General features: G+C 44.0%; 1 long non-coding RNA gene across 1 annotated transcript in view; it reads right to left on the bottom strand.

Annotated features, from left to right (window-relative positions):
- LOC118160265 overlaps window positions 1-20,428 on the bottom strand; it is a 234,671-nt gene extending 214,243 nt beyond the window's left edge. The window contains exon 1 of the long non-coding RNA XR_004747383.1: window positions 20,178-20,428. This is a non-coding gene — a long non-coding RNA (uncharacterized LOC118160265). The remainder of the gene's footprint in view (window positions 1-20,177) is intronic.
- Between the last annotated feature and the right edge of the window lie 1,443 nt (window positions 20,429-21,871).

Genomic DNA, 21,871 nt, shown 5'->3' with positions numbered 1-21,871 from the left:
GGTTAGATATTAGGAAGAACTTCTTTACTCAGAGAATGGTGAGGCACTGGAACAGGTTGCTTAGAGAAGCTGTGGATGCCCCAACCCTGGAGGTGTTCAAGGCCAGGCTAGATAAGGCTTTGGGCAACCTGGTCTGGTGGGGGGTGTCTCTGCCCATGGCATGGGGACTGGAATTAGATGATCTTTAAGGTCCCTTCCAACCCAAGTCATTCTCTGATTCTGAATACCCATCTACATAAAGGTGGCCACAATGAATTCACTGATTATGGTATCTAAATTCAAAAGGCTGATGTGAATCAAAGACTGCCTAGGATATACAGCTATCAGACAGCCTCTGTCTACAAAGAAGGGAGAGAAATGGTCATCTTTGAAGACAAATTTGGAGTAGAGGCATGCACCTCTTCCAAGGACAAAATCTTAAGCAAGACCTCAGTGCCTCTGAAGAAATAGTCCATATGTTGATCCATTGCCATCATTTTTCCTTAAACTTAGAACCCAAAATGAGGTACATGTGTTCCTTTTAGACATTGCAGGAATTGGCCTGAATGTAGCTATCATGCCACAGCCAGAAATTAGAGGTATCTAAAAGCAGAAGCCTTTGCTGTAAATGTTGATCTTGGTTGCAGACTTGTAAGAACATAACTCCCATTTTCTCTGAAAGAGGTGTTGAAGTAGTAGCTGATTCAACAAAGCCTCGAAGACACAAGAATATCTGATTTTCCTGCCTCCCTCTTGCTTCACAGGTGTTCATTATAAAGAATTTCATCCTTTCCTGAGGTTTAAGGAAATGATCACTAAGTGATGGGAGAGCCTTTCCTAGGAAAATTACCAGTGTTTCTATATTTAGTTTGAATGTGTAAGAGTTCTGTTGCAACAAAAGTGTTTTTTTTTTTTTTTTTTTTTTTTTTTTCTTCTTTGGATGACAGAAGCAGCATGGCTGTACCAGTTTGGACTGGAAACAGAGGACATTGAGGCTACCCCAGGGGCCTGCAGGCAGAAGAACTGTGAAACTGGAGCTATAAATGTAATCACTGTTTATTGACGTGGTGATGTTGGGTGTATTGATGTCTTTTATTGCTAAGCAGTGCATTCTGCTTGTGTTTTTTCCCCCCCTTGAGCAGATTAACTGCGGATTCCAAAATACTGTCCAGCAGTGTCATGCATGTCATAATGTTTTCACTTTGCTTGCCTCCCACATAAAAGAACAGCTGTGAATGTCAGCTAAGGCTTATTCCTCTTGCACCATGGCCTATCATTTTTACAAAATAAATAAATAAATGGCAATCATTCATTTTTTTCATGGATATAAACACTTTGGGTCAAACTCAAAGTGACTGAAATGATATTGCATTTTACCTCTGGTTGATAAGTAGTTGTAATTTACAGGCCAATAGAACTGGGTAGATAGAAAAGCAACTACCAAGTAGAATTAAGATAAAGAACCTCCCACTCTCACTTTGTCTTACACCTTTCACTGAGCTGCCTTTGCTCCTGCATCATTTATTTCCTGACTGTACGGTCTTGTAAGTTACACTAAGCTGCTGCCAGGTAACATACAGCATCATTTATATCACCTTTGAGCAGTGCCCAATTACACAGAGTGAGGCGATGGAATCACTGGTTCAATCCCAAATATACAAAGAAACTTTTCCAGTGAATGCATGTACAACATTAAGTCTTTATACAAAGCTGCAGAAATCACCGGCAGAATAGCTGGGGATTATTGGTCTAGATGATTTTTTTTTAAATGCTACCCACATATAGATTTTCCATAATAAAGGAAGATTGTTGTGGGAGAGGCTATAAATATCTAAGGCTATCTGTTATCCTTATTGTCTGCACAGAAGTCTTAGACTTCCAAGTGATCTCCAATTGATCTGATGTACTGGCTTGACACTGCATAGTGTTCTGCAGTTGTTACAACAGGTCCCCGAGAAAGAAGAGCTTGCATCAGCAAGATGCTTTGTTTTCCCATCTAGAGAAAATTTGATTAGTATCAGCTCAAGCATCTCTGCGCTGCACCCTACTTCACATCACAGAAGAGCCCTGAATGATCAGGCTACAATAGGTCTGAATAGCAAGGATTTTCTAAATTGCATGGTATGTTCCTGTTACCCTCGTTTGAATCTCATCTCAGCTTGCATTTAAGTGTGGCTTTGGGAAAGGCATTTCCCATTTTTATCCATCCATTTTTACACCCCTAGCATTAAGGTAATATGGAACCTCAGGAAGGCAAGCACCTCAGGACCACATCAGTACTGGGACTTGGAGTCATGCATGTAATTTCTGTATCACAGTTGCTATTGGATATTTATTCTTCAGAATTATTTCTGAGCTGTTTTGTTTTGAATATGATGAGTAGTAGAAACATTATATATACCTCAAAAATATGTTAGCACTGCCAAAACTGTTAGCATGCAGGAAGACCCATTTGCGTTTATGAGTTCTAGAATAATACAAGTACATCATCTTGCATTAACGCCTGCTGTAGTGGTTCCCTGTTCCTTCTTATCAGAGGCTAGAAAGATTATCATTTGTGAAAAGCTCATCAAAAATAGATCTCCCCATACACACTGATGCTATTAACTTTTCTTCCCTGGAAGCCGAGAGACCACATGTGCTTTTATTTACTGTATCCTTTGCCTTAGCAGACCTCAGTGAAGGGACACATTTTTAGGACTTCCTCATAATACACAAGTAACTGAATAGCATTAAGGGCTATTTCTAACATATGTACATATAATGCTTCCCATTTACCAGATGATTGGCTTTCAAATTGTGGTCTGCAGACCTTTAGGGCCTTGGTCCATTTCAGTCTCTGATGTGCATAGCAAGAATCATGGGAATTTTCTTAGGGTGTCTGTATCTGCTGTGTTCTCTCCTCTGCACTTGAACAGCAGAAACCCTCACTACTTTAAGGGTGTACAGGGAGGATTATAAAGACATAACGGCATAACATTGCATTCCAAAGTCTGTTCATTAAAAAATAATAAAGAAAAATAATTAAAAAAAAAAAGATTCTATGAATCCTGAATCCTCCATCTTCGTCCACCACCTCCTCCATTACCACCATCATCACAACCACCACCAACTCCTGCTCCTCCATCTGCCATCCCCAACGCTCTGTCTCCCATTGCCCACCTTGGCCCTTTTATAGGGAGGAGAAGACACACCCACTATTGATGACAAGCCAGTTGCAATACAGCTAACAATCGCTAGCCAGCCAATCAGGGGACAGGCAACGAACGCCTCACACAGGGTCATGAATATGTTCGGACCAGCCACCTGCTGCCTGAAAGGGCCACGGTGCCATGGTCCTGCTGAGTCACAAACAGAACTAGAACTAGGAGTGGTGGGCAATTGGCAATTGAAGGCCCAACAGCCTCCTTGGGGTCTCAGGTCCCTCACACAGAAGGCTCCTGCTTGCCCCTGACTCAGGTACAAATGCTGCACTGAGGCAATGTCCTGAGGGGCAGCAGAGAGATTGCAGGATTCCTGTGGCATCACTTCTGGCAGAAGCTTCCTGGACACCTTGCTCTGCATGCCCCTGACCAGGGCAGGGTATGATGGTACCAATGACCTTGAGCCCAGAGATGTCAGGAGCACGGCCAACAGGACGGGCAAACAGGCTGGGGCACGTCAGAAGCGCGGGGCGGGGTAGTTTGTGAGGCAGTTCACACAGGCAGGGCGAGCAGGCATGGCAGAGCATTCCCCCCACCCATAAGAGAGACCGGTGGGTGAGGATATGGTACAAAGTTTACCCAGGAGGATGCCTAGGACAAGGAAGTCCACTCCACGCCTCAAGACTAGCTCCACCAAGAAAGAAAGAAGGGTGATCGTTGTAGGCGACTCCCTTCTCAGGGGAACAGAAGGCCCTATTTGTCGGCCTGACCCAAACCGTAGGGAAGTCTGCTGCCTCCCTGGGGCCGGGGTCAGGGTCAGGGATGTTGCCAGAAAGCTTCCCAACCTGGTTTGCCCCTCTGATTACTATCCACTATTCATAGTCCAGGCTGGCAGTGATAATATTGATGAGAGAAGCCTGAAGGCTATCAAACGGGACTTTAGGGAACTGGGACAGTTAGTGGATGGAGCGGGAGTACAGGTGGTGTTTTCGTCCATCCCTACGGTGGCAGGGAGGGGTACAGAGAGGACACGGAAAGCCCACCTGATAAACACGTGGTCAGAGGCTGGTGCCAACACAGAAATTTGTTTTTTTTTGACCATGGGGTGCTCTACTCGGCACCTGGCCTGATGGCCACAGACAGGTCCCAACTGTCTCCAAGGGGAAAATGGATCCTAGCCCAGGAGCTGGCAGGGCTCATTGAGAGGGCTTTAAACTAGGTGAGAAGGGGGACGGTGCTGAAATAAAGCTAGTTGGAGGTGTACCGGGGGAGCAACAGTAAGGCTGGGGGAGAAGGCAATGGCCCAACTGAAGTGCATCTACACTAATGCACGCAGAATGGGTAACAAACAAGAGGAGCTGGAAGCCATTGCGCAGCACGCAGGCTATGACTTGGTTGCCATCACAGAAAAGTGGTGGGACCACTCTCATGACTGGAGTGCTGCAATGTCTGGCTATAGGCTCCTCAGAAGGGACAGGCAGCACGGAAGGGGTGGTGGAGTGGCTCTCTATATTAGAGTGTTTTGATGTTGTAGAACTTGAGGCTGGTTGAGTCCCCTATAAGGTTGAGTCCCCTATAGGTTAGGATCAGCTGGAAGGCCAACAAAGCAGGCATCCTAATGGGGGTCTGTTATAGACTGCCAAACCAGGATGAGGGGACGGATGAGGAGTTCTACAGGCAGCTGGCAGAAGTTGCAAAATAGTCAGCCCTTGTTCTTATGGGGGACTTTAACTTCCCAGACATATCCTGGGAGCACAACGCAGCCCAGAGAAAGCAGTCTAGGAGGTTTCTGGAGAGCGTGGAAGATAACCTCCTGATGCAGCTGGTTGGCAAGCCTACCAGGGGAGGTGCCCCGCTAGACCTTCTGTTCACTAACAGAGAAGGACTGGTGGGAGACGTGGTGGTTGGGGGCTGTCTTGGGCAGAGTGACCATGAAATGGTGGAGTTCTCGATACTTGGTGAAGTCAGGAAGGGGACCAGTAAGACTGCTGTCTTGGACTTCCAGAGGGCTGACTTTGGGCTGTTCAGGACACTGGTTGGCAGAGTCCCTTGGAAGGTTGTTCTGAAGGGCACAGGAGCCCAGGATGGCTGGGCACTCTTCAAGAAAAAAATCTTAATGGCACAGAAGTGGTCTGTCCCCATGTGCCCAAAGACGAGCCAGCACGGAAGAAAATCGGCCTGGCTGAACAGAGAGTTGTGGCATGAGCTTAGGAGAAAAAAGAGGGTTTATAATCTTTGGAAAAGAGGGCAGGCCACTCAGGAGGACTGTGAGGATGTTGTGAGGTGGTGCAGGGACAAAATTAGAAAGACCAAATCTCATCTGGAGCTCAATCTGGCTACTGCTCTTAAAGATAATTAAAAATGTTTTTATAAATATATCAACACAAAAAAGAGGACTAAGGAGAATCTCCATCCTTTACTGGATGCGGGAGGAAACTTAGTTACAAGAGATGAGGAAAAGGCTGAGGTGCTTAATGCCTTCTTGCCTCAGTGTTTAGCGGCAAGACCAGTTTTTCTCTGGACGCCCAGTACCCTGAGCTGGTGGAAGGGGATGAGGAGCAGAATGTCGCCCTCACAATCCATGAGGAAATGGTTGGTGACCTGCTACAGCATTTGGATGTACGCAAGTCGATGGGGCCGGATGGGATCCACCTGAGGGTACTGAGAGAATTGGCGGAAGAGCTGGCCAAGCCGCTTTCCATCATTTATCGTCAGTCCTGGCTATCGGGAGAGGTCCCACTTGACTGGCGGCTAGCAAACGTGACACCCATCTACAAGAAGGGTGGGAGGGTAGACCCGGGGAACTATAGGCCTGTTAGTTTGACCTCAGTGCCAGGGAAGCTCTTGGTGCAGATTATCTTGAGCATCATAATGTGGTACTTACAGGGCAACCAGGCGATCAGGCCCAGACAGCATGGGTTTATGAAAGGCAGGTCCTGCTTGACAAACCTGATCTCCTTCTATGACAAAGTGACGAGCTTAGTGGATGAGGGAAAGGCTGTGGACGTGGTCTACCTTGATTTCAGTAAGGCTTTTGACACCGTTCCCCACAGCATTCTCCTCAGGAAACTGGCTGCTCATAGCTTGGACTGGCGTACTCTTTGTTGGGTTAAAAATTGGCTGGACAGCCAGGCCCAAAGAGTTGTGGTGAATGGAGTCAAATCCAGTTGGAGGCCGGTCACTAGTGGCATCCCCCAGGGCTCAGTACTGGGGCCAGTTATCTTTAACATCTTCATCGATGATCTGGATGAGGGGATGGAGTGCACCCTGAGTAAGTTTGCAGACAACACCAGGTTAGGTGCGTGTGTCAATCTGCTCGAGGGTAATCACAGAATTTTCTAGGTTGGAAGAGACCTCAAGATCATCAAGTCCAACCTCTGACCTAACACTAACAGTCCCCACTAAACCATATCCCTAAGCTCTACATCTAAACGTCTTTTTAAAGACCTCCAGGGATGGTGAAGGCTCTGAAGGAGGATCTGGATAGGCTGGACTGATGGGCCGAGGCCAACAGTATGAAGTTCAACAAGGCCAAGTGCTGGGTCCTGCACCTGGGGCACAACAACCCCAAGCAGAGCTACAGACTGGGAGATGAGTGGGTGGAAAGCTGCCTGTCAGAGAAGGACCTGGGAGTTTTGGTGAGGCCGCACCTCAAGTACTGTGTTCAGTTTTGGGCCCCTCACTACAAGGACATGGAGGTGCTCGAGTGAGTTCAGAGAAGGGCAAAGAAGCTGGTGAAGGGTCTGGAGAACATATCTTACGAGGAGCTGCTGAGGGAGCTGGGACTGTTCAGCCTGGAGAAGAGGAGGCTCAGGGGTGACCTTATCTCACTCTACAGGTACCTTAAAGGAGGCTGCAGTGAGGTGGGTGTTGGCCTATTCTTCCATGTGCCTAGTGACAGGACGAGAGGGAATGGGCTTAAGTTGTGCCAGGGGAGCTTTAGGTTGGGTATTAGGAAGAACTTCTTTACTGAACAGATTGTTAGGCACTGAAATAGGCTGTCCAGTGAAGTGGTTGAGTCACCATCCCTGGAGGTCTTTAAAAGATGTTTAGATGTAGAGTTTAGTGATATGGTTTAGTGGAGGACTTGTTAGTGTTAGGTCAGAGGTTGGACTCGGTGATCTTGGAGGTCTCTTCCAACCTAGATGAGTCTGTGATTCTGTGATTCTTTTTTATGTCCATTCTATCTATCCAGATGCTCTAATTAGTCTCCATGATTGCAATTCATCTGCACTTCCTAGGAGTAAAACACATCAGCTGTATTCTCCCTCTCCCTTTGTGCAATCTGCACAATACCTCACCTAATAGGGCTCCCAACTCATGTTTTGGGATCAACTACAATACAAATAACAGTTACCATAAGTACAAAGGAAAGTCTTTCTGTTGCCAACTAAAGAGTTAATATCGTGTCTTCGTAATGCGCTATACTATGATTTAGTGGTGCCATTTGTGTCTACTGATTCCCCACATGCAATGACTTAGTGCCACAGGGATGAGCACATTATCTCTTGTTTGTAAATTTTTAGCGGGTTTATAAATACAGCATGGCCTTACTGTGCAACCTCACGATCTCTCTGAACCCAGAAAAGTTTAAAATTAATAATAAATGATAAAACTTGGGGGAAAAAATGAATCAGGCTTCATTAAATGATAAAATCCATCAGGAGCCGAGGGCAAGGACAGGGGCAGGGACTCAGTTAATTTGTGAGAGTAACATAATTTTGAATTATTGGAAAGATAACAGTGGAAACTTGTAGCAGCTTTAGTTTGGAGGTCATCTCAAGGAGAGAAGGCCAAGTAGCTATCCAACCTTCTTCAAGAAAGAGAGAATATTTTGTCAGGACCACAAAATTCAAAGACTATGATCTTGAGCTGTAAAGATTAAGAAATCAAACAGTTCTAATAGCTGAGCTGCCACCATTCCCACTTCAACAAAGTCCTCCATACAGATCTCCCAGCTGCAAAAAACAAAAACCACCACCACCAACAAAACACAAAAAAAAAAAAAAAAAAAAAAAACACAAAACCCTAGGCAAGCAGCTCAGAAACTGCCTTTCTTCCCCCCACACCCTTCACTTTTTCTATGCTTTCCAGAGAATTTCAAACTTAAAATTTAAGTTCCACAACAGAAATTTAGACCATAAAGGCTCTCCTGGTAACTCTCTTCCCTATGCCTCCGTGACAATGCATTAAAGCAGTTTGTCATGTACATCCCTTGTCAGCCCTGTGCTCTCAGAATCAGATTAGTTCACTACATGTTAGCATAGGCTTCCTACATTAGATATCTGTATTTTAGACAGTAATATTTTTAGACAGTAATATTTGTAATGAAGTAACTTTACTCCTCCCCTGCCCCCCGCCCCAAGTGCAAGCAAATACCATGAAGTTCAATAACATCAGTACATCTTAGATGACTTCTTGGATGCATACTCTAGCTCAAAGACTCCAGTGAACTAACCACTCTCTTCAGTAAGATCCCACAGCAGATGTGTTCCCATTATAAAAAGTTGCCTCTTATTTTCTACATATTTTTTAATTCAATACTTAGCTTTTGTTTTCTTATGACTTGGTCCCTTTGGAGGGGCTCACACCATTCCCAAGACAGTGGAATGATATGAAAAAGAATAGGTGTAGCATAAAAAGAAATCAAAATATGCTCATTTTGAGCTGCTAAGCGTGGTGGCAGCATAGCAAATCCTCTGCTTCTGTAACCATGCTTGGTGTTCTTTGTCTCAGGGGGAGGAGGAACTTTATATTGCAGAGCTGAAATCTTCAAAACAGTCTTGTCAGATCACCATTTTCTGACAGAACTGAACTTCATTGTGTCTGCATGAATACATTAACTGCAGAAAGACTCGCTCAATATTATCAAAGCACCTCTGAGTGTAGATACATTTCACAAAATATTTCAGATACCTTTAAAATATTGATGTTGCGATTAAACTAAAAACTTCTAATGCCTATTTCATAAATCAAGCCAGTACACCAACCAGGGCTTTTCATCCCAGGTTGTGACAAAATGAAATTTTGAAATGTCAAAAGTGCCTCCAGGACAGAATTTCTATCTCTGTTGCCAGCTGTCATGATGGCCCTCAGTAGCTGCAGACCATACTGCTCTCATCTCTCCAGGTCAGGAGCTTTTGCTTACAGCTTCCTACCTGTTGCTTATTGCTCCCACTTTCATGTGGGAAAGAACTCAAGACAACAAACGTGTCAAAAAAGGTCTGTTATTCAGCAGGCAGAGAAACAAATATTCTCCAGCTTGGATAGTACTCACACATCCTATGGGGGCTTCATCTGGGGAGTAACAAGTAACCAAACACAGCCACTTATCCACTGCTGGAATTTGTAATCTGATCTCCTGACAAACACATGAGTTCCCTAACTATTTAGTCCACATACCAGTTTTGTCAAGAAATAATTACACATGTACCTATGCCAACAGAAGTTGGTAACTTCTAGTGATGAGCAGCTGAGATCACTAACCTTCAACCAAGGTTAACCACTGCTTTGATTGAAATCTTCAGCTGCAGGTAAACTCCATATCAAGGCTTGGAGCTGCAATGAGTAGAGAAATGCAGAATCACTAAGGTTGGAAAAGACCTCCAAGATCATCTGGTCCAACCATTCCCCTACCACCATCACCCACTAAGCCAGGCCAATAGGCCTGTAGTTCCCCAAGTCCTCCTTACAACCTTTCTTTTAGATGGGCATCACATTAGCAGGTCTCCAGTCATCTGAGACCTCTCCAGATGACCATGACCACCAATTGATGAAGAAAAGCAGCTTGGCAATCAGATCTGCCAGCTCCCTCTGGTGGATCCCATCTGGCCCCATGGACTTGTGACAATCCAGGTGGAGGAGCAGGTCTGTTTCCACCTGAACTGGGTGGGGTTCTTCTGCTCCCCATCCCAGATTCAGGAGGCTGAGTACCCTGAGGATAAGTGGGGTGACTCATAAAGGCAGATGTAAAGACATCGTTTCCTTATCCTAAGTTGTCATGTTCCCCCATGTCCTTTAAAGGATGAAGATTCTCCTTGTCCCTCCTCTTATCATTAATAGATTTGTAACTTTTTTTTTCCTTTAACCATAGTGGCCATGTTGAGCTCATGCTGGACTTTGACCTGATTTTCTCTCTGCATATGCTGGCAACTTCCTTGTACTCCTCCCAAGTTGCCCGTCCTTCTTCCACCAGACATGAACTCTTCTCCCAGAGTCTCAGCAACAGTTCCCTGTTCAACCACACCAATGATCTTCCCCTGCAGCTCATTTCACAGCACATGGGTAAAGCCTGGTCCTGCACCTTTCAGACTTCCTTCCTGAGGAGCACCCAGCCTTCCTAGACCCCTATGCCCTTCAGGACTGACTCCCTGGGTCCTTGAAGTAGGGAAACCCCTGCACACTGCAATCCCCTGCTCTGCTGAAGAGCACATCTGCCCCGGAGCTGATTGCCTCACCAAGTACATGCATTTTGCACTATATATTAAGCTCCTTACATAAGCCAAGGCTTCCTGACAACCAAAAAAGTTGCATTTCAAAACCCACAAAGAATTACATCAAAACACAGCTAAGTATGATCATCTTACAAACATACATCATGTCTGAATATAACCCAGAGAGAGGGCTTTCACACTAATTCTGCTCCCCTGGAGACCCATGAAATACATTTACAATTCCCTTAAAGATTAACTAAGAGTAAAACTCATATGTTAATTTACCATACAGGGGTCCTCAGTCTCAGGAAATTTTGTAGGGATTTGCAAACTAAAAAAAAAAAAAAAAGATTGAAAACCACTGTTCTCTATCAATTCCCCAAGAATCTATACAGTGCTGATTCTAAATGCCTTCATATATTATTTGCATACTCTGCAGATGTTTGCATGCTGTGATTATGTAGAATAACAGTGCCCTGAATCTGTAAAACACTGGTCTTATTTATATACAATGCCACACTTGGTATTTTATGTTGATATTTTCTCCTAAGCCACCTTTATATATTGCATTGGTGGGAAACTATCAAAACAGCTTTGAAAACAGCAAACACTCAATCACAGGTCAATTTTTCTGCCAATTCACTTTTATGTTTATCTGGGGAGGGAATCTTGGCTTCAGTGGTGTCAGAGTGAATTTCCTCACTGACTTGAATGGTCCCAGAATTTCAGTCTGTGTTATAGTATTTTTATTGCATCTCAGGCAAAGTAATTTCTAGTCTTTCCTTTGGAAACTATTTAATAGCTCAATGAACTTCACTATAAGGGTTTTCTCATTCTGATTTCTTTCCATCACTGCTAGCTCTGCCCAACACACATAACTAATTCCTTCTTCACTTGGTGTTTACACACTTCAAATATTCATAGAGGGCTACATTTCTCCACACTCCCATCACTGCCAGACACATTAACTTTCATTTTTGCCAAGTTGAATCTTCATTTGTTTTTGTACCAAGTCTCTAATCTCTCTAGGTATCTTTGTATTATTACTATTTAATTTCTGTTAAGTACTGACAGTATGCCAGGTGCCTTCGGTTTGCCAGATGCTGCAGAGAATGGAGAGGCACAGTTCTTCTCCTGTGGAGCAAACAGTCTAAAATACAAAGCAAAGATGGGACGAAGTGTCCTTGCAGCTCAGAGCATATGGCTACGTTTAAAATATGGGTGCAGTTGTGAAACTAGGTTGAGGGATGAAAATAGGTAGATCCCTTCTACAGTCCTGGTAGGAAAAGTGGGTTTCCTGTCAGCATCAGAAGGAAGGGTAGTGTTACTTTTGTGTTTTTCAGGGAAAAGAGGTGACACAAGGAAGAGAGGATGAAGTCAGGGAGCAAGGCAAGATGTGGTACAGAACCAAAAGCAGTGCAGGAACCAAGACAGCACCTGTCTTAGAAGATGAAGATGGTCCAACAAAGTGCATGGTAGCATGCATGAGGAAAGTACCCTAGGGCCCCCTCTGCGCAAGTGAAGGCACCACCTCTAGAGGCAAAAAGACAATGAAGTGGTAATTGAGTGGACAGCCAGCCTGAAAATATACAGGGAAGGAAATGACAAACTAAAAGTGATCTGCCTCAGAGGATCAGGGGACACTGGAGAAGTAAATGCAGTCCAGAGCTGCCAACTGAGGATAGCAGCTTTACAGTCCTCCCTTGCACCCCGGCTGTAGTTCTCTTGCTAGCATTAATGCATGAGAAATGGATGTGCTGTTTAGTCCTCTTTTTAGCTATAGACAGGCCCCTTTAGAGCAGTAAAGCTTTTTCCCCCCACTGCATAGATCAATCATCTGACCAAGAACTGCTCCTTCCCATATGCCTCCAATTTCATAAAAAAAAAAAAAAAAAAAAAAAAAGGTTTCACAGAAGGATTCCCACCAAAGCTGTTAACATTAAAAAAGATGTATCTTGGCTCTTTATTCTTGATACAAGAAAGCATGCTGAAGGGAACTGGAAGCTTCCCCATGGGGAACAGTCTAGATGCTGTCCCAACTTGCTTCCACAGTCTGAACGAATGGCTGAAGAGGAAAGAGCATTTAGGGGAATGCATTTTCCCTAAATGAAGCCAAATTCTGGCAATGGCTCCTAGAAGTACCAGAGATCTGCTCTGTTATTAGGAACTGGTGTGCATTGCTTTCAACACACAAATACACATGCAAGTAGTATGTGCTCTTTACTACTCACAGTACTTCTCGTGTGTGCTTCATAGGCAAGCTGTTCCTATTCCCTGAGTCTCTACCTCAAAACAACATCAATGCTTTCTCCATCTTTTGTGAGGAGTTCTGGATAGCTGACAATGCTCCTTGTATGCCCTCCACACTTGCACCTTCTCCAGATAGTCGAACTTTGCAATAGTGCTCCAGGCTCCTCAGTTCTGTGATTATCATGTAAATCTCAAATCTTCCTCCTAGTTCCTGGTGGCAGAGAAGAGAGCACTGAACATCACACTAGTTGGTCCTCCCCTCTCTCCTCTGCTCCCAGTTCACCCTAAAATGGGGAAAACAGTCCCAGAGCAGGTCCCACCAGAATAGGTAGGGAGACTTGAAACACTTAGATATATGTATGCAAGTCTTTAGGAAGCTTTTGAGCTCCTAAAAGCTACCTTAAAGCATTTTCACACACTGCATACAAAAGCATTGGCCCATAAGGATATCAAATACATATCGTACTGCACAGATACAGAAGAGTTGAGACTGGAGTCTATAGCAGAAGCATCTCTGACTGTCAAAGCCAGAAAAAAAGGACTTCTGATTTTATTTCTCCCAGAAATAGCACTTTGCAAAGAGCATCCCCTCCTTTCAAACATAACTATTTCTTCCCTCCCAGAAACCTACAGGCAAGGAGATAAACTGTTTGTAAATAGCAGTTTCACACCAATTAGCTCCTACTCCACAAACAGCATTGCAGACTCAATGTGCTGTTTCTAAGGGCTTGTTATTTTAGAGTACTACATATCTATTTCTATATAATTGATCTGTTCTACATTAAGACGACCATCAGGAAGATGTGGGCAATTTATTGAAGAAGAGGAGGAGGGGCAATAGGAGTTAACCTCAGATCACCCATGCTTACACTGCAGCATTTGCAGTCCCAGTTCTTGGAATGAGATCAGAGGCTACGCTTTTCTCCCCTGCCTCCCCAGCACCCCATTTTCCCCTGGAAGGAAAGGCAGGCATAGTAGTAAGAGTCAGGAGAACCAGCCTCACAGTTGGGGGGGTGGGGTGTGTGATTAAGATAGGCACAGAGAATACTCTACCCCATAGCAGAGAAACTACCACTTAAACACAGGCTTCTAGTGCTGGATATCGGAGCTCAAGAGAAACAGCCTAAAGCCACGACTATGTGATTATACCCTAAGCACCATCTGCATTAAGCACATACCCATTAAGCACCATTTGCATATAGCAACCTGGCTCACCTGACCAAGATGAGAAGGCTGGCAAATCTGTGGAATAGTGGAGCACCTCAAAAAAATGCCTAGATTTGTGGCCTCAAATCCTTCAGTGCCCTGAGTATAGGATACTATGGCTAGCAGAAGAGGCATGCTGCAGAACTGTAATTTTATCATCTTTTGTTACCCAGATACAAACAAGAGCAACCAAAGCTATTTTGACCTTCCACAGAGCACAGGGCACAACCTCAGCCAACGGTTCCTGCATCACACCCATAAATTCTGGCTCATGCCATGCAGCCCACACTGAAGTCTGCCAAGGGCAGACTGAAGACTCGTGTTGGTGAATTCCCTCACATTGCAATTGAGCTCTTCCAGCAACTAATTATTCAGCTGTGCTCGATTTCTACTCCAAGTTTGCTTAGTTTCCACCTTCCACTTCTACTTACAGTTCTCTTCACACCTTTTACTGCTAGATTCAAAAAGGGGTGTCTAATCAGACGTTCTTCCCTTGTCAGTTTTATTCCATAATCAAGACCCTTCACTTTGATAAGCTAAATATCCATTCAGTGCCTTCTCTGCACAAGAGAGCATACCTGATAAGCAGGTATGATAAGCATCTTGTAGTGGACCTTGACATTTTCATTTTTTGATGTGTGGAGGACCCCAGAACTGAAATAAGATCTGGAACGAGCACCCCAAAATGCACTTGCTCTGTTTTATGGAGGGCTGTGCAGCAAGAAGTAATACACCAGTTTCAGCTCCATCAGGCCAGCTAGAAAACATGTGCTGGCATCACACTTTGGAACAGAACAAGAGACTGAAAAACTGATAATTTTATTTCTCCAAAGAAGGTGGAAAATACCATATATTGTTGTGGACCACACAAAGTTGGCTTGTAATCAGGATCCAGACAGGGTCAGCTGTTTGAAGGGTTCTGCATCAAGTCTCCTGCTGTAACTCAACTCCCTGCAATCACCAGCACCACTCAACACCTCACAAGGGGACCACTATGGGCACCTGCCAGCAAGGTCAAAATTCCCATGTCCACTGAGATGAAACACCTCTCAAAACAGAGGACAGGGCAGATCTTCCACTTGCCTCCCCAGAAGATGTCCCCGATAGTGTCCCAACGCTCTGTTCAGTCCATTAAAACCAAGACACCAGAATTGTTTACCTAGTCAGCCCAGCACATGACACATCCCCCAGTCAATGCATGCCCCCATTTTTTTTTTTTTGTTGATGGTTTCACAGGGTTAATATATCTTGTTTACTAATGCATACACATTGCTCCATGGAATTAACCTAATCCTGCTGTTAGTTAACATGCCACCTGTGTTACGTATAAACTTCACAAGCAATGACTTTTATCATCTCTTCCCCACAGACACATCTGTTTTGTTGTTGTAACCAAAGAACTTTTCCATTTCTTTGCAGGGGATGTGGAAAAGGTCTGCTAGCTTTAGCATAAAACAGCTGCTTGATGAACAGACCTTACAGGAAGGTATTAAAAGCACGTAAGGGTGACAGGAAAGAAAACAGACCTGTCAGTGAAGGGAGAGGTTGAAAGAAGAGATCACCAAGGATGGATCAAGGGGAGAAGCTTTAAAAGCAAACTCAATTGGAAACATAAGGAGGAGCCATGAGATGTAGGGCCCTGAGAACAGAGGCCAAATCTGATGCACAGCACAATGAAGAGGCACTGAAGTGACTTAAGGAGGCAACTGTATAATTAAGGAATCTCTAGGCACCTTTCTCAAAGATGTCATAACTGGTAGTCAGGGTGAGATAACAGAACAGCAAAGCAATACTGCAGGGGCCATCAGCTTGTTGCTTTCCCCTCATGCTAGTATCCAGAGCTTTTATATTGTGCTGGAAAGGTTCAAAAGAAAGAAAACATGGGCAGAAACATGATCTTCCCTCCCCACACAGCCCCAGCTCCCTTTCAAAGTTATTCTGTTATAGCATCTTGGTGAAAAGTTCTGCGGAGGGAAGTCAGGGGTCCACACAGAAAATGCAGAGGAAATACATCCATTGGGTAGGAACAATTTAAATATTTGATGGCTAATATATTAAATGTTAATTGAATACTACAATGATTTTCTCCCCTGGACAGCACACAATTAACATTTAATTTGTTATAAAATATTTAAAGTTATGAAATATCCGAGGGCAACTGAAATGTCTCTTCTATGAAATTGTCTTGGGACAATGTGTTAAGGGGACAAAAGGTCAGGTTAGCAATTCAAACTCCTCCAGTGATCTGTACAAGAGACTTGGGAAAGGGTTTTAGGATTGGTACAAGGTTCAAGGATACAGTCAGGGCACATGAGGGCATGCACAGATGTCTGATCCATCCAGTCCAGACAAAGTGAGATCAGAAGTCCTCGTGGCTACAAAGCTGTGAGCTTGAGAAATGCTGTGGCACCTATCCATTTCTCAGAGAAAAGCAAATGCTGTGCATTTAGACCAAGCATTTATCTTAATGCTATTATTTGTTTCTGAGATGCCAGAGAGGGGCTGAAGCCCTAACTACTCTACGCTCATTTGCTCCAAGGCATATTGACAAGAACAGCGTTCAGATGATAGAGCTACTGCTTTTGCTGTGCTTGACAATTCACTAAGCACAAAGGATGGTAAATCAGTTTGGGATGTTAATATTAAGCCAGTTGTTTACAACCTGAACATGAATTCATCTAGGTTGTTGTAGCATTCAGAGTTGAAAATCCTAGCATTTCAGCAGCTTACCTTACTCCAGCGTCTTGTTTAACAAGAGGGGTAGGAAACCTTCGCTAATACTTAAACATGGAAAGGGACCTATTAATTAGTCCAACAGTGAATCCTTCAGCAAACCTAGGAAAGCACAGCCTCAATAGTCCTGATATTTTTTATACATATTCTTGAAGCACAAAGCAGATAAACATTTGAGTTTCACTGTGTGTTGTTCAGGAGACAAAGGGGATTCGTATACAAGCAACCAAACCTCTTTCACAGGCACCCTTGAAGTTACTTCTATTGCTAAGAAATCCTGAATATCCCCAGGCATACAGAAAGTTCACTTACTCAGCTCAATTTTCTCAGCCTTACCTTACCAGTGCTCTAAAGGGAACACAGGCTTTAAGTTCAGTCCTTTACGTGGTTTCTTTTCACCTTTTGACTTTCTTGGTCTCAGACCTTTCATTGAATGTTTTCTAAAAACATGCTAAACAAACTCTAAACATTACGCTTGTACAGAATTATTTCTACCTAGAAGACATGCCACTTCCAGAGGCTCCTTTCTTACTTGTTGCTTAGTAAGGTTTGAGTAATACTGGGGGAACACAGACAATTCATGACTACATGGAAAAAAGGTTCTGGTTAAAAACAAACAAACAAACTTGCACCAAGGATTCCTCTGTACCATGCTGGTAGTCTCGGGCCCTGGCTATAAGACAGAAGGGAAGACTTCTTCTTGGTGGAAGTCTTTCTTCCCCTGTGCAGCACAGAAAAGAGGGTTAGAGTATATGGAGAATGCAGTGGTGCCTATACACTCAGGAGACTGTAGTACTCCGAGGATGAAATATTGCACATCTGAGAGCATGGTCATGATAGACTGCTGCAAGAGATGAGTCTGGCAGCCTGCTTAGGGACACTGATAGAGGCTACATATACAAACAACTGCAGGAAGTAGAAAAAAGGTGCTCAAAAAACTAAGATTTGTCAAAATTGGTGCTGATTCACTGATTCAGAGCCTCTTAATTGCACACACTTGAGAGCTTAGCACATTGAGATCCAGCATTTTCATTCTGACCTGTTGGGGAAAAAAGATTTTTTCCCCAATTTCTCCTCTTGCTCTGTGAGCCTAGTACTGTGGAAGGTCTTGGAGGATTTTCACTCATATATCCAACATTTTAGATATGTTCAAGCAGATTACAGCAAGAGACATTAAATATTTTGTAAGGAACACTTCTGCAGAAAGCAGATTCTGCTTCTGCAGAATGATTCTTTCCCTTACTGCCAGTGTTGTAAGACTATCAAACACCTTTTCAGTCATGAAAAGACCAGGAACAGTAACATAGGAGTACTACAGACAAAACTGGTGTGCTTTTTGAGAGCTGGGCAGAACAATATCAGAATACTTCAGTGAGAAGGAAGGTGGTGCAGCACACGAGTGATGGGCACGAGCAGATACAGGTGTAGAGGATCTAGGATAAGCTAGCAATGTTTTTTGCCTACTTGAATTGCCAGACATATCTGATCATATCTTGGGCTTCTTTATTCCACCATGTCAGATTGCCCCTTCTTGTTTCTCTGCTCTTCCCCAAAAGGGATTTGCCCAAGCACGGCCTGTTGTCCTGGCATGGTGGCTGCTGCTTGTGCCACTAGCCTGTCCGGTGGACCCAGCCTTGTGGCAAGTTCCTGTAACACTGTAGTACATCAGTGTCATACCTAATTACCATTCTCAGAGGAGTGAGCCCATTAACGAGCTGCACTGAAACTAGATCTGCATACTAATTAGGGAGCTGCCTTGGAGGATATTAATTAGGGGTGACACTTTCAGGGCAAGTTCTACTTTCCTTCTTCATATCCCATTTGAGACATGGCTGGGAAATGTGAGTACAATACAAATAGAGGCAAGCTGGGGTGTTATGCAGACAACCTGTTAGAGCCTCAGAAGAGGACAGTAGAAACTAATACAGTAATATTCCTTTTAGGAGCTGCTACTGTCTCAAGGAAAATTCTAGAAAACCCCTAAACATCTTCTTATAGCATTCCTCCTAACCAAGGAAAGGTAAGTTGTAAGGAAACTTGTTCCTTTATCCCTACAGAGGGAATTTCTCCTGCTATTTTCATTTATATTCCCCTTGGTCTTTTGCAGTCTTAGTAAATGTTTGGGGCATATGCAATGGGATCAAGCACTCAGTTTCTTGTCCTGGGTATGACACCAACTACATACGTGTTCCTTGAGTTCTCACTTCTGTTAATCATCTTTAGTCTTATACAGCACCTTACTCACACAGCCCTGAGCATGGCCTGGCTTCACAGCCTCAGCCCCACTTCCATCTCCTGCTGCACCACCCTGTACCTACAGCAACCTTGGACAGCCAGCAAAAGAGCAAGTCTGCGCCTTACAGCCAAACCTGGAAGCTGGTTTTACAGCACTTCACAGATTGCTGAATTTTATTGTTAAGACTGGAGGTGGGAAAATAAGCAGCAGGAGTGAGAATGCCACAGCAAGACAGGCCCTGTTTAGAAACGTGTGACACTCACCTCTTCAGTGCACAGCTTCATATATTGTGTTTGTGCACAATTCAAGCAGCTGCCAACGCATCAGTATACAAATACTTTCATCTGCCACTAAATTGCTGCCACCTCACTCTCCATGTTCTGAATGCATCCCCTGTTGTTACTTTCTGGGTGTCTCACAAAATGAGGAAAGAAACAGTACAACTACTAGAACAGATCACATCTACAGGCCGTGAAGTACATGATCCTGACTCCAGCTGTGAGCAACATGAGATGCTGCAGAGAAAAGCTTACAATTATGCAATTAACAACCTGCCAATAGTTCTGTCCTCAATGCCATCAGTCAGCTGATAACCTCAAGCATGAAGGTTTGTAGACTTTATGCATTAACTTGGTTAATATAATTGTGGTTGTTCCAATATCCCCTCCATTTGTGAATTAATATAATTGGCTGTTCCAATATCCCTTCCATTTCTGAATTCTGCTGAGTTTTTGACCTCCAAGTTATCAGATGGCAATGAGCTCCACAGGTTAGTGGACACTGTAAATGATACATTTTCCCTTCCCCCAGGAACCATATGCATCCCTTCAACTTCACCATTTTTCATCTATAATGCAGTTTTCTTTGCACACTTTAATGCTCACATGTATGCTTCATTGTAGCTTCTTTAAGAGGCCAAATTCTAGCTGCTCATTTGTAAGGCAGACTTGTTTAAGATACTGGTGTCAGAGAAAGCAGAAACAAGTGAATAAAGAAAAGAAGACTTCTTTCCCACATGCAAAGAACTAGGAATTTGTCCATCATTTCCTGTTAGTGATTGCTTACTCTGAATCCTTTGATTTCCATAACTGAAGCAAAAACTCACAGACAAACTTTTGGGTCAGCAGCTGCTGAAGAAACCAACCAAACACTTCTTGGTCTTTTGAACCCTTTTCCCTCCAGGATGAAGTCACTTACCAATACCAGAGGGAAGCAAAAGCATGGCTGCTCCATGGGGGAAGACAATCTGGGACCTGAGGGCACCCAAAGCATAGTATCTCTAGCCAGATCACAGTCCCATGATATCCAAACAGCGCCAGGTTGGTGATAGGAGCAGGTTCTGTCCAATGAAATGAGTCGGGTCCTAAGACAGAGGAAGGCCATCCAACAACTTGGGGCAGAGAGAGATAGAGATAAAGCTACCTACAACATAACTCAAACCAGAAGTAACTGCCCACACTGGAACCTAAAAGCAGCTCCTGGACCAATGGCAGAGGGTACATTGGCCAAGGGTCCAGGTGAGGCTGGTCAGGGTAAATAAGCCATGCAGATCCAATTGGGGTCTTGATACTTGAGTCTGTGAGTAGTATGTGGTCACACCTGTGTGTAAAACTCAGTGAGAGAAAGTAGGCCTTTCCCTTGTTGTGCTGAGTCTCTGTAAGATGTCAGCAGGTCAAGCAAGTTGTTCTGATTTTATAAATTCCTGTAAATCTCAATGGATTTAAGTGAGTTGGGGTGACTGTTGGACAGTGGGGAAGGTTAGCTGCCTTGACTATCTTGCACTGGTTCAACTACCATATGCTTTGGAGGCCTGCCCTGATGCTAGCTTCCATGCTGCAAGCGTAACTTCAGGCACAGCAGAAGTACACTTCCCGCCCCATGTGGGACCACATGAGTCCACATATACACCAAACATCGTACCCTGCTGCCAGACAGAGCCTCCAAAAGAGGCTGACTACAAAGGTGCTACATTGCCCAAAACCTGGCAGAGTGCAAAGCGTTTGTGCTTCTTTGCACAGCTCTCTTTCACTGAGGAATAGGTGTGGCCTCTGAGTGGCAGCCCTTCCTGTTGACTTTGTCCCATGGGTACTGGGAAGTGATGTGTTCAAAAGAGCATTGCTGGGCTCTATTCCCAGAATCATCTGTATGCTAGGGATGATTTCCCCTGTGGTTTTCTTAGCCAGTGCTGGCTAATCATTCCCCTGCCAGAGACGATGTATCCAAGTATCTTCTAAACATGCTCTGGGAGAGCGTATTTTCTCTCTTTGGATTATGCCAGATGGCATCAAGTGATTAGTAGGTTTAATATAAGAAACTTCCCGGAGGATGAAACTCCTAGATCCCACTACAGGGTCTTCACCATCCCTCTGCTCCTTCCCTTACCAAACTTTAAATTACCGAAGCTAAGCCCCCGCCGCACAACCGAGTCCTTTGCTACTCTATCAATATACTCTGAACATTTTTCAGGAACAAAGTAGAAAGCATTTCCAGCAAATGCTTTTAATGTCACTTTGTTTGCCAAGAGATGCTGCCTCCTGCTTTGGTTATCATTACGAGAAAGCATCTTTGCTTAAATAGGAAAACAAGTGATGATTTTTCCCTGAGTTGTTCATATCTCTAGCTAAGCAGCTTCTTCACTGGCTGGCAAAGGGACATGGTCTGTGCTAAACAGATGTAAATATTTGGAGTCCCCTTTCTAAAAAGCACCCTTTTGTAAACATCATCTTACCTCTTCAGATAAAAGATGTTGTCAAACATCTGTCTCCCCTGTCTCCCTTCTCTCAGATGAGATCAGATGGATAGTGACTGGTATTTTTTGGGCTGTAATCTATGCTAATCTATGTGCTCCTTGCCTTTCTTTTGTGCCTAGACTCCACCTATGAACATATTAC

This window comes from Oxyura jamaicensis, chromosome 1 (assembly GCF_011077185.1).
Source record: "Oxyura jamaicensis isolate SHBP4307 breed ruddy duck chromosome 1, BPBGC_Ojam_1.0, whole genome shotgun sequence".
Classification (NCBI taxonomy): domain Eukaryota; kingdom Metazoa; phylum Chordata; class Aves; order Anseriformes; family Anatidae; genus Oxyura; species Oxyura jamaicensis.
Note: the sequence above shows the minus strand (reverse complement) of the source record. Positions and strands in the feature narration are given on the sequence as shown.